This window comes from Mytilus galloprovincialis, chromosome 14 (assembly GCF_965363235.1).
Source record: "Mytilus galloprovincialis chromosome 14, xbMytGall1.hap1.1, whole genome shotgun sequence".
NCBI lineage: Eukaryota > Metazoa > Mollusca > Bivalvia > Mytilida > Mytilidae > Mytilus > Mytilus galloprovincialis.
Window position 1 is genome coordinate 10056020 of NC_134851.1, and position 11868 is coordinate 10067887.

General features: G+C 33.3%; 1 long non-coding RNA gene across 3 annotated transcripts in view; it reads left to right on the plus strand.

Annotated features, from left to right (window-relative positions):
• LOC143058326 (uncharacterized) overlaps positions 1-11650 on the plus strand; it is a 61546-nt gene extending 49896 nt beyond the window's left edge. For 2 of the 3 annotated variants that reach the window (XR_012973006.1, XR_012973008.1), the window contains 2 exons: positions 8585-8714; positions 10718-11650. This is a non-coding gene — a long non-coding RNA (uncharacterized LOC143058326). The remainder of the gene's footprint in view (positions 1-8584; positions 8715-10717) is intronic. The other variant, XR_012973007.1, reaches the window with a different exon arrangement.
• The last annotated feature ends 218 nt before the right edge of the window (positions 11651-11868 follow it).

Genomic DNA, 11868 nt, shown 5'->3' on the forward strand with positions numbered 1-11868 from the left:
TTGTTGTCCATTTGATGTTTCAAGGCCATAATATACAGCAGTATGGGTTTTGCTCATTGTTGACAGCTTTATGATGACCTTTAGTTGCTGAATTCTACATCATTTTGTCTAGATGTCTCAAGGAAATCATATACCACATATACTTTTTTTTAAAGACCGCTACGCAGTTAAAGAAAAAGGGTTCCATTTCTTGAAAGGGGGGATAACTCCAGAACAATTTATGTGTCCCAAAATAAATAAGAGGAACAATGAATATTTTTCATTCCTTTGTTCACATAAGAAAATAGAATCTAGCTGTAATGTGACATATAGTTGTTAATTTCTGTGTCATTTGGGTTCTTGTGGAGAGTTGTCTCATTTGCAATCATACAAAAAATCACAGGACATAAAGTCACAAATTTGGTAGGACAAAAAGTCACAAATAATCTGTTGACAATTGTTTGAATATGTAAGAGAAATATCTTAAAATATTTACTTTTTTATACATATATTCATATTAAAGTTTAGGAAATGTGTCATTATAGTTGAAAAGTTGATTTATCTACAAAAGTTCAAGAAAAATACAGAAATATTTTTGTAGAACTAAGCGTTTTTTATTCAAAGAAAATAATCAGAAAAAATGAACTTTGACTTTTTGTCCTCAGAATTTTTGTCCGTGACTTTTTGTCATGTGACTTTCTGTCCTACATTCAATGGATCAACCCCATAATTTCCAGTATGCCCCCCTGATTTTCCAGTAGCTGTATATCACATTACATGCTGAACAGACCTCTGGGTGTAGCAAGATAAAGTGTTGACAGAAGAAACATTTCATAAACATAACTGAAGCTACAGCTGTTAATGTTATCATCAAGACAACTTTAAAGCAGCACTTCACTGTCAGAGTTCAAATCCATCTGGAGATTATCTCTAAATTTCATTTATAGGCCAAATAAAAATATTTGTGTGGTTCCAGTTACCCTGTAACCTACTTTTTAGTCCTAATAATAGTATAATAATAGATTTTTTATCATTTTTCATTAAACACTGTTTAAGTCAGAATTTTGCTCCAATAGACTCGAGATTCACTTGTTGTCGAGTATCGAGTTGCGAGTTAAAAAAATCGAGTTGCAAGTTAAGAAAGTCGAGTTGCGAGTTACGAAAGTCGAGTTGCGAGTTAAAAAAGTCGAGTTGCGAGTTACGAAAGTCGAGTTGCGAGTTACAAAAGTCGAGTTGCGAGTTACGAAAGTCGAGTTGCGAGTTACAAAAGTCGAGTTGCGAGTTACAAAAGTCGAGTTGCGAGTTACGAAAGTCGAGTTGCGAGTTACAAAAGTCGAGTTGCGAGTTACAAAAGTCGAGTTGCGAGTTAAGAAAATCGAGTTGCGAGTTACGAAAGTCGAGTTGCGAGTTACAAAAGTCGAGTTGCGAGTTAAGAAAGTCGAGTTGCGAGTTACAAAAGTCGAATTGCGTTAAAATGTGGAAACTAAAATATTTTAATTTTTTGGTGTAACTGTATAACTTTTTGGAATGATGATTGCGTATAGAATTGTACATAGTGTTGTTGATTATTTTTGTGGTTTGGACTTTATCTGAGTCTCTTGTAAAAATAAAATGGACTAGATAATAACTACGTATAGTATTTTTTGAAGAAGCAGATAGCCTTTTGAAATACAGCAGATGGCTTGCAGTTTAATTATTTTTAAATTTCATACATAGCACCGTCGTAATAAACGTAAAGGGAGATAGCAACTAAACTATAGTACATATATGTAAACCGTCGTTTAAACTGGGCTTTTTGGGGCAGCTGCAGAACCGGGCAATATTCGTTAGGGACCGCGAAATTTTATTGTTTGTCAGTGACACTTAAAATTGAGGATGTTAAAATTATATATGTCTTATACATTGGCTAGAGATGAAGGGGATATGATGGGCGTGAATAAAACCAGTTTAAACCCGCCGCATTTTTGTGTCTGACCTATGTCAGAAACCTTTAGCCTTTGTTGCTTTTGTATATGTTTTAATTTTGGTTCATCTTTATATTTAGCAGCATAGAATGGCGTCTATATTCTTGATCTATCTAATATTGTGTTTCGGGGCCTGCTCAGGGCTCCCTCTAGGTGTGTGATTTTTCGCTGTGTTGTAGACCCAATGACCTTTGGTTGAATTGTATATTTTGATTTGGTTGCTGTCTCTTTGACTCATTCCCCGTTTTTATTCTTTATTTTATAAATGTAGCTGTCAAAGATACTATTGTAAAAACTACATTTGCCACGGCTGGTAATTTACACACGCAGAACATTTGGTTCTGCAATGAAAACCGTGAGAGGATTTTCCGGTTGTGCTTGAGTGGAGTAATTGTCACCGCTTCAAAAGGTATGTACATTTGTAAATCGCAATTTTCTTATTCAACTGATCAAAATATTGAAAATCGGAGAATGCTATGCTGTGGTGAATACTTTAACGAAGAGATACATGTATCATATGCTGTTGTACATGGATTTGAACTCCTACAAAATCAGTTGTCCCACTAGAAATTGCCTAAAAAAGTGACATTTGAATTTTGAAATGGTTCTATTAACAGACCTACAAGTTCAAATTTACTTTTTTTTTCGATCAATTGGTAGGAATGTCGTTTTGGGCGACATGTACGCTGTCCGGTGTTGATAGACATCTTAATAAATCTTAAAACCTCATACTTTCATTATTTCATGATTGAAGGGATCGGTTCTGATTGAGCTCATCGTGAACGCGTGAGGGGACGTGAAATCATATCTGTATATCCAAGCTATGAGTCGTTGAAAGTTGGCTAAATTTGGTTAAATTGTTCATGAAAAAATACATTTGTGTGCATAAAACATTTTATAAAACAGAATTTTGAAATAAATTGGAGAAGATAGGTTTTATAATATGCTTTACGAAGAATAAAAAGAAAAAAAAGTGTCAACGTTTTTGTTTCTTGCTACAAATAAATTTTTAAAGTTAAAATTTTCCCTATCATCTCAGTATGTATTTTTTACGAAAAGAGTTATCTTCTCTTGAATTGCTTATTTGACAAAAAATTGCTTGTTAAAACAAAAGTTTTGACATTTGTTTAAATATTCTACAATTACTGTCTTTTGATGAAGTAAATAGTTTTATTGACTTTTGAAAAACTGATTTTCACTCAGGCCAACGGCCGAATTTACCGAAACAAAAGCCAGTAATTCTTTTATTCCATATTCTGAGAGAAATGTATGTAATGGCAATTATTTACCAAAACATATTGTACATCAAACATTTTTTTATCTAAATTGTAAAAGTAAAAGCACGCGACGTTTTGCGCAGTGAGTATACCTTTTCCGCAAGTGAATATGCTTATTTTTTCAAAATCCCATTCATATAGAAAAAAAAACTAAATTTTCTTTGATATGGAACAATTTGATTTATACAAAAAATCACCAAGTTTTCTGTATATAAATAAACAGTCTAACCAATACATTGCAAATAAGTCTCCAAACAAGACCGATTATTTGCTTAAATCCGCAAATTTGGAGACATATTTGGAACATATTGGTTAGATTGTTTGTTCATGTAATAAAAACTTGATGATTTATTGATATTTCAAAATTCTAGCACACAAATGTGTTTTTTCATGAACAATTTAACCAAATTTAGCCAACCTTCAACGAGTGATAGCTTGGACATAAAGATGTGATTTCACGTCCCCTCACGCATTCACGATGTCCTCAATCAGAACCGAACCCCTCACGCATGAAGTAATGAAAATTTGAGGTTTTTAGATTTATTAAGACGTCTATCAACACCGAACAGCGTACACGCCGCCCAAAACGACATTCATACCCATTGACCAAAAAAAGTAAATTTGAACTTGTAGGTCTGTTAATAGAACCATTTCAAAATTCAGATGTCACTTTTTTAGGCAATTTCTAGTGGGACAACTGATTTTGTAGGAGTTCAAATCCATGTACAACAGTATATGATACATGTATCTCTTCGTTAACGTATAATTCACCACAGCAAAGCATTCTCTGATTTTCAATATTTTGATCAGTTGAATAAGAAAATTGCGATTTACAAATGTACATACCTTTTGAAGCGATGACAATTACTCCACTCAAGCACAACCGGAAAATCCTCTCACGGTTTTCATTGCAGAACCAAATGTTCTGCGTGCGTAGATTACCAGCCGTGTTTGCGCCATTTTACAGGTAAGATTTAATAGGAAAGTATAAAATGATTATTGCTACATCGTGATTTCATAAGTATTTTTTTAAAGTATTGGATAACTTATTAAACTGAGTCACTTAGGTTTAACTTGAGTTATATAGTGTTTACATGTTTGATATTGTCAATTATAAGTTATTTTTAACTTAAATAAAACCGGCAAAAGAGCAAAACTCTATATAAATCGCTATTCTGCTGGAGCTGGTAAAATAGCCCTGAAAGGTGTCGACAAAACAGCCACTGCCATATTTTATACGTTGAAACGAAATATTATTCTAAATAAGTCACATACATTTTATTCAAGACAGGACCTGAACTATAAAATCATTACAATTATCATTGTTAAGTAACATATATTCATTTACATTTCGTTTAACATCTAGACTTGTAATAATATACAAATGTAGTTCCCTAAATATTTATGTACAGACACATTCTCAAATATACATAACAAAACAAATTTTGTCTCATTTGAGAGATATGAAAAATTAGCAAAAATACTGAAAAATATCCCCTTGAAAAACATCTCCCTACAGATCATCTTTGTACATGCTGGACAACTTGTAATGAAATGTTGTTCGTCTTCAACTACATTTCTTACAAATCCTTTAAAATGGTCTCTTGCTATATACAAAGTTTTATATCTTGTCTTTTTCTATTTTGAGATCGTGGGCACTGATTCTGATAAACATATGACGACACTTCATCAAAAAATTGTTTAAAGATTCATGTAGATACATTTCTTTAGAAAAACAAGTTTTTAATTTGAAATAAAAATCTAATTTACTACTCTTTGTATCTATTCTGTTTGTGTTCCAAAATTTTACCAAACTATAACAAAGTTTTTGCTTAACTGACTTGATAACAAAGTCAAGCTTTACTTCCAAATTATGAATATTTCAGCTTTTTGAAAAAAATAATGTATGTGTATGGATGAATTAAAGCATTCAATATTATTAGTGAACATGTTTTTGTTACACATAAAGGTATCATATAGTAAACCATCTTTCATATTGTTTTTTTTTTTTTTTATTCTAAACCGGTATTTCATAATTGATAATACAACTGAAAAATATAAAGGGAATATATCAAGCTCTCCTAACACAGCTATAAAGTTAGAAGACTATTTGTTTAACCTAAAATATATTTCATATATTTTAAATTGGATTCATCTAAAAAATCGTTCATATGTAAAGGTGCTGTAATAAATATTCACTTTCTTTCTCGCATGCTGCAGAGATAGTTTTGAACATTCCTGTAATTTCACTGCCATTCATTAAAATAGGTTTTATTGTATGGTCGTATATATATATGTTATAGAGTAAAATTACTTGGATTGTAAGATGATGAAGTTTCGCAATTTGAATATTGATTATAGTGATTTTTGTGTATAACTCTCCCTTTCCATGCTTAAAAAGTCAATATACATTTTAAACCTAGATACTTATAATTGTCGACACATTCTATTATATCTTTTTCGCAATACAAATATTCTTTTAAAAGTTTTCCAGGTTTGTTAAACATATTAACTTTGGTTTTAGATAGCTTGACCTCTAAACACCATTTTACAGTACAGGATAAACTATCAAGTCGTTTTTGAAAGACTTGCCTTGGAACTAGACAAAAAATAACAAGATCCTCTGCATACACGAGGCAGTCAATTCTGCTGCCATTGATATCAACAGCATCTGGGGTTTCATTAAATGCATCCGGTAAAATTCATTTATAAAAATCTTGAAAAGGTTGGGATTCAAAATATCCCCTTAGTTTACTCCAATTTGGGAATAAAAATTAGAAGTAAGCACATAGTCTATTTTAGCACATAATTCACACGATTGCATGGAAATTACTACCTATGTTTGGCGGCAAAAACACACGTTTTTCAAAACGATGGATGGAATAATGAAAACGGTCTTAAAAAGTCTACTTCCAGATATCGATGTAGTTTTAAAAAGATCAATCTTATTTGAATCGATCTTTTTTCAAGTGTAAATGCTTAGATAGATCGCTTTTTTCAGGTGAATGTTATATTCAGATATGAAAATAAATCTACGCATGTTCGGCGTGTTTAAAAATGATGGATGGAATACGAAAAGTAAACATAGATTCGGCTATTTTTTTATTATCTTCTAAATCAATAAGTTCTATTTGTTTGCTGCAAATCCTCATCTTCAAACGCATTGGCCGTTCGTTATTTAGCGATAGTCTACACACATATCTTTGTTTAATGAATTGTGATGTATGATCCAAAATAATGATTAATAAGTCCATACGAAATTCCAATGAACAAACTATTTTCTCAATGATATTGCAATGTGTTATAGTTCGCGCGAGATGCAGAATTTCCTTTACTATTCTATTTTTAGGATTATTTGTTTACGAAAGGTAATTTATGGTCAGATCGGTTCTTTTTATGTTGTAGTGTAAACGCATTGGATTAAATAAGATCGATCTCGTCCATTAAGGATACATTATTTTTTTTAAATGCTTCCAGAACTTAACTTATATTAGACTCTTATAAATAAGTATCACATATAACTGTTTCAAATCCCACAATCACCGGGAATAACTAAGTTCGGTTACATGCATGTTTTGTTTATCAAATGTGAATCAAACCTGAAAATTCGGTGTAAACCAATATTTTTTTAACTCGCAACTCGACTTTCTTAACTCGCAACTCGACTTTTGTAACTCGCAACTCGACTTTTGTAACTCGCAACTCGACTTTTGTAACTCGCAACTCGACTTTTGTAACTCGCAACTCGACTTTCCTAACTCGCAACTCGACTTTCGTAACTCGCAACTCGACTTTCCTAACTCGCAACTCGACTTTCCTAACTCGCAACTCGACTTTTGTAACTCGCAACTCGACTTTTGTAACTCGCAACTCGACGTTTGTAACTCGCAACTCGACTTTCCTAACTCGCAACTCGACTTTCCTAACTCGCAACTCGACTTTCCTAACTCGCAACTCGACTTTCTTAACTCGCAACTCGACTTTCTTAACTCGCAACTTGCAACTCGACGATAAGAAACCCTCAATAGACTCAATGTAATAAAAAATTACAAAATGACAAAAAAATTCCTACCTACCTACCCCAATATTTTTTTAGATGTACCTGGAACCACTATTTTATTTAGCCTTATATTATCTGTGTAACTTCAATTTAAATTCTGTCCTCCTTCATTAATATTAATTTACTGGGTGGCCAGAGTATGTACAGATGGCTCCTTAAATTTTAACTTTATCTTTTTTATTATGTTTAATTGGATATTATGATAACTGCATGGAAGTTGTGTAACCTTTGAACTTTAAACTTCCTAGCATCTCTAGAAATGCAATTGTTATTAAATAATGAAATAAATGTTTCAGTTTTGGCAAAGAGTAAGTGACCTAAATTTCTGGCCTTTTACTTTAGGGGTCTCAACCCATAAAGAGCTATACTAAACTATTCTTAACCCCGCAAACCTTACCCTCACCCATACTTAATCCTAACACTAGCCATAACTCTAAAACCTAACCCTAACCTAAAACATCCCCTAACCTAACTATAACCATGAATGATCCTTAACTCTACATCCTTAACTCTAAGGTATAGGGACCCTCAAAGTAAAAGATGACCTAAATTTCTGAATAATTCAAGAAAATATATTTTTAACACAATATTTGTGTGTTTTTTACAGTAGCTAAATCAGAGATAGCTAAACTAAATCTTTTTTAAATATTTTTTTTAAACAAGCCAAGTACAAAGTATTTTTATATTATGTACAACGTGGTTAGCATCCTTTATATTCATATTCCAATGTCCTAATAATATGGAAACATGTTTACATTAGACAGTTTTTAATTTACAGAGAGTAGGGTGGCATTAGTTCAAATAACTTTCAAAATGTTTTGGTAATCGATACAACTCTCCAACTAAGAGACAAAGAAGTTAACAGTCCCAGTCCCCTTACAGCCTTCAACAACGAGCAAAATTTATACTGTATTGTATATAAGCAATTCAAGGCCTTATGATGCTTATTTTCCCATTTCCTGCTATTTTTGTAATTTTTCCATTCTTTTTTCTAGATCTTTAACTTTTTTACCCCTATATTTCACTTACCCACATTTCTGTACCCCTATATCCCACAGCCCCATATATTTCCCCTCTCTATCCCAAATCCTAAAAGGCATTATCTCCCAATCACAGAATTTGATTTAAACATGTTTCATTGTTTAACTCAATATTTAATTTCTAAATCTACATCTAATTAACATTAGGAACAATAAATTCCAGATAATCTTAACATTTAAGAATGCTATAAAGCTATTACAATTTACGAGCAGTAATAAAACACAGATAATTTTTACATTTCATAATGATCCAAACAAATACAGTAACCAGAGTATATAGACAGCCACAATTAGCAGATGTTATAACAACAAATGTTTCCTATGATGTGGAGACAGTTATATCATTAAACCAGAAAGTGCTGTAATACAGCCCTGTTATACCTGCTTAACTAAAGTGAGTTTACTCTAAAGGACATCAATTCATCTTTTATAAGTTTTTTTTAATTTTTAAATAAATTGTTAGATTTAGAATTGGTAGGGTTGCTGCATGATGAGCAGGATCTGTTTTAAGCCTCTCAGTACCTGAGATTCATACCTGCCAACTGTCACTATTTACTGGGAATTTCCCCCATGGAGGCTTCAAAATTGAAATTTGGAAAGAGCAATTTTGTCTACAATTTCAAACAAAACAATTAATTTTACAATGACTTTAGGCTTGTAAAAGTATGAAGAAGCCAAAAAACAACATTAAAATGTATTTGAAGGCCCCCTTGAAAGTTTTTTTTATGGACATCCATCTTGCATGCACAACCCCCATGGGCATTTTAAAAAGTTGGCAGGTATGGAGATTACCCTCAGTTTTGGGTTGGGTTTGTGTTGCTGATTCTTTGGTTTATATGGTGATTCATGTACTGTTGTTGTGTTGTTTGTCTTTAACTTATTTGGCCATGATGGTGTCAGTTTATTTTTGACTTGAGCTTGAATGTCCCCTTGAATCCCTCCCTTCTCTTTTAAATAATTATCTTAATTGTTGGTAATAAATGAAAGGGTATAAAGTGAATACATAAATGAGAGAGCAACACAACAGCAATAATTAAGAGATTGCTACCATACTATCTCCAACAAGAGACCATGCTGATCTCTAAACATCCCCAAGACAAGTGAAATTGGGAATAAGACAAGAAATGTCTAAATTCTGGATCTCAAATTTAAGGTTAAACTTTGGAATGTCTTAATTTTTTTTCTGTAGATAACTGACTATGGACAGGCAGAAAACTATATGACTGTCACTGACACAGCCTTTCTGGCTGAGTACTCTCACTGACACAACCTTTCCGGCTGAGTACTCTCACTGACACAGCCTTTCCGGCTGAGTACTCTCACTTACACAGCCTTTCCGGCTGAGTACTCTCACTAACACAGCCTTTCAGGCTGAGTACTCTCACTGACACAGCCTTTCCGGCTGAGTACTCTCACTGACAGCCTTTCCGGCGGAGTTCTCTCACTGACATAGCCTTTCCGGCTGAGTACCCTCACTGACACAGCCTTTCCGGCTGAGTACTCTCACTGACACAGCCTTTCCGGCGGAGTTCTCTCACTGACACAGCCTTTCCGGCGGAGTACTCTCACTGACACAGCCTTTCCGGCTGAGTACTCTCACTGACACAGCCTTTCCGCCTGAGTACTCTCACTGACACAGCCTTTCAGGCTGAGTACTCTCACTGACACAGCCTTTCCAACTGAGTACTCTCACTGACACAGCCTTTCCGGCTGAGTACTCTCACTGACAGCCTTTCCGGCTGAGTACTCTCACTGACACAGCCTTTCCAGCTGAGTACTCTCACTGACACAGCCTTTCCGGCTGAGTACTCTCACTGACAGCCTTTCGGGCTGAGTACTCTCACTGACACAGCCTTTCCGGCTGAGTACTCTCACTCATCCCCTTTTCATTTTTACCCCAAAATTGTATTACAAAAATACTAGTGAATCAATAAGAACAGATCAGGTTTTTTTTAAGTGGGGGTAAGGGCAATGCCAGCTTAACTATGGATCCAACAATGATATGATATGGTGTTGTCTCCTCTATGTTCTGTTCAAATGAATCTATCTTCTGTACAATCTGGCTTCATGTTTTTTCACAAGTTAAGAATCTTATGTTGGCAATTGCCTCCCCCCTTTTTTTTTAAGGATTTTTGATATTTTTAGAAGTACATATTGTTTGATATTTTGAATTATTTTCACTTTTATGTTGTAACCATCTGTTATAAACAATAGTTTATATATGCTGGCTGTCTATTCTTTGTTTCCTGTTTTTTTTCATTGTAAACTATTCACTATGAACCAAGTATACCAGGGTTGTACAGATGTATCTAAATAATTATATTGAACATGCTAGAATGGATTGAAAATGATTTATTGCTGCAAATGTAATTATAAAAGATTTGTTTATAATTACAGTTACGTAACATGGAGGTTCCCTGCAGGGTTGACATTACAATTATGACTGTATAGCTGTAGGAAGCGAATGATGAAAAATCTTTGATGTTAGACAAAGGATTTGAGGTATCAGGAAAAATGGTGAAAAAAGTTAATCATTTTAAATAACATGTTAGTTTCATTGCTTTAGGCGTTAAAATTGAAATTTGGAAAAATAAAAATTCCAGTATGATATGATAGAAAGGTCTAGGAATATCTCACAGAACAGCTAACAGCAAAGAGTGAAAAAGTGTATGCGTCAAGAAAACAGAGTTTTAGTTGATTAAAGAGGGATAATGTTTTATAAAGTTCTTGTACAATACAATGGCACTGTATTTGTTATTATATGATAAAAGTCTATATATAATAATGAAAACAATTGAATAATAAATGATTAAAATGAAATCATTTGTTTGATTTTGTTTATAGCCACTTTCAGTAATCTTGGCTATATATTATGGTGGCCATCTTACATTTGAAGGGAAGCTGGAGCAAATGGAACACACTTGCAACCTTTGTCACAAAACTGGCATTCCTTGTCAATAAAGATCTGACAGTAAAAAAATAAGAAGATGTGGTAGGATTACTGATTATGCAATTTTTCACAAGAGACCAAATGATGTAAAAGAAACTATAGGTCACCCTAGAACCTAATTCATTTAGTAAAAAACAATACATGCATCGCATAAAAGGCTATGAAATGCTTATAACCACCTAGTACAGATCCAGTTTGAATTAATCTGACATCACTTTCGTTATTCTCAAGTTATGTCCCTTTAAAAAGGGAAAAGTTGGCAATTTTGCAGTCTCCATACAAAGTTGGCAAATTTGCAGTCTTCATGAAAAGTTGGCAAATTTGCAGTCTCCATGAAAAGTTGGCAAATTTGCATTTTACTTCTGCATATGTACCTTTTTCAACTGGAAAAAAGCACTACCTTTACTTATAAATGACCCAATCTTTTTTATGGTGTGATTTCATCCTGCTACTTGTTATGTAATGCACCAGACACACGAAGAATGAATTTGGAGTGTTGAATAAAAAAACATTGCATTTTACTACATGTATTTGTTAAAAGTAAAAATCGTTCTAATCAAATATGTTTCTTGCATAATGATGATTAAAAAGGGACAGT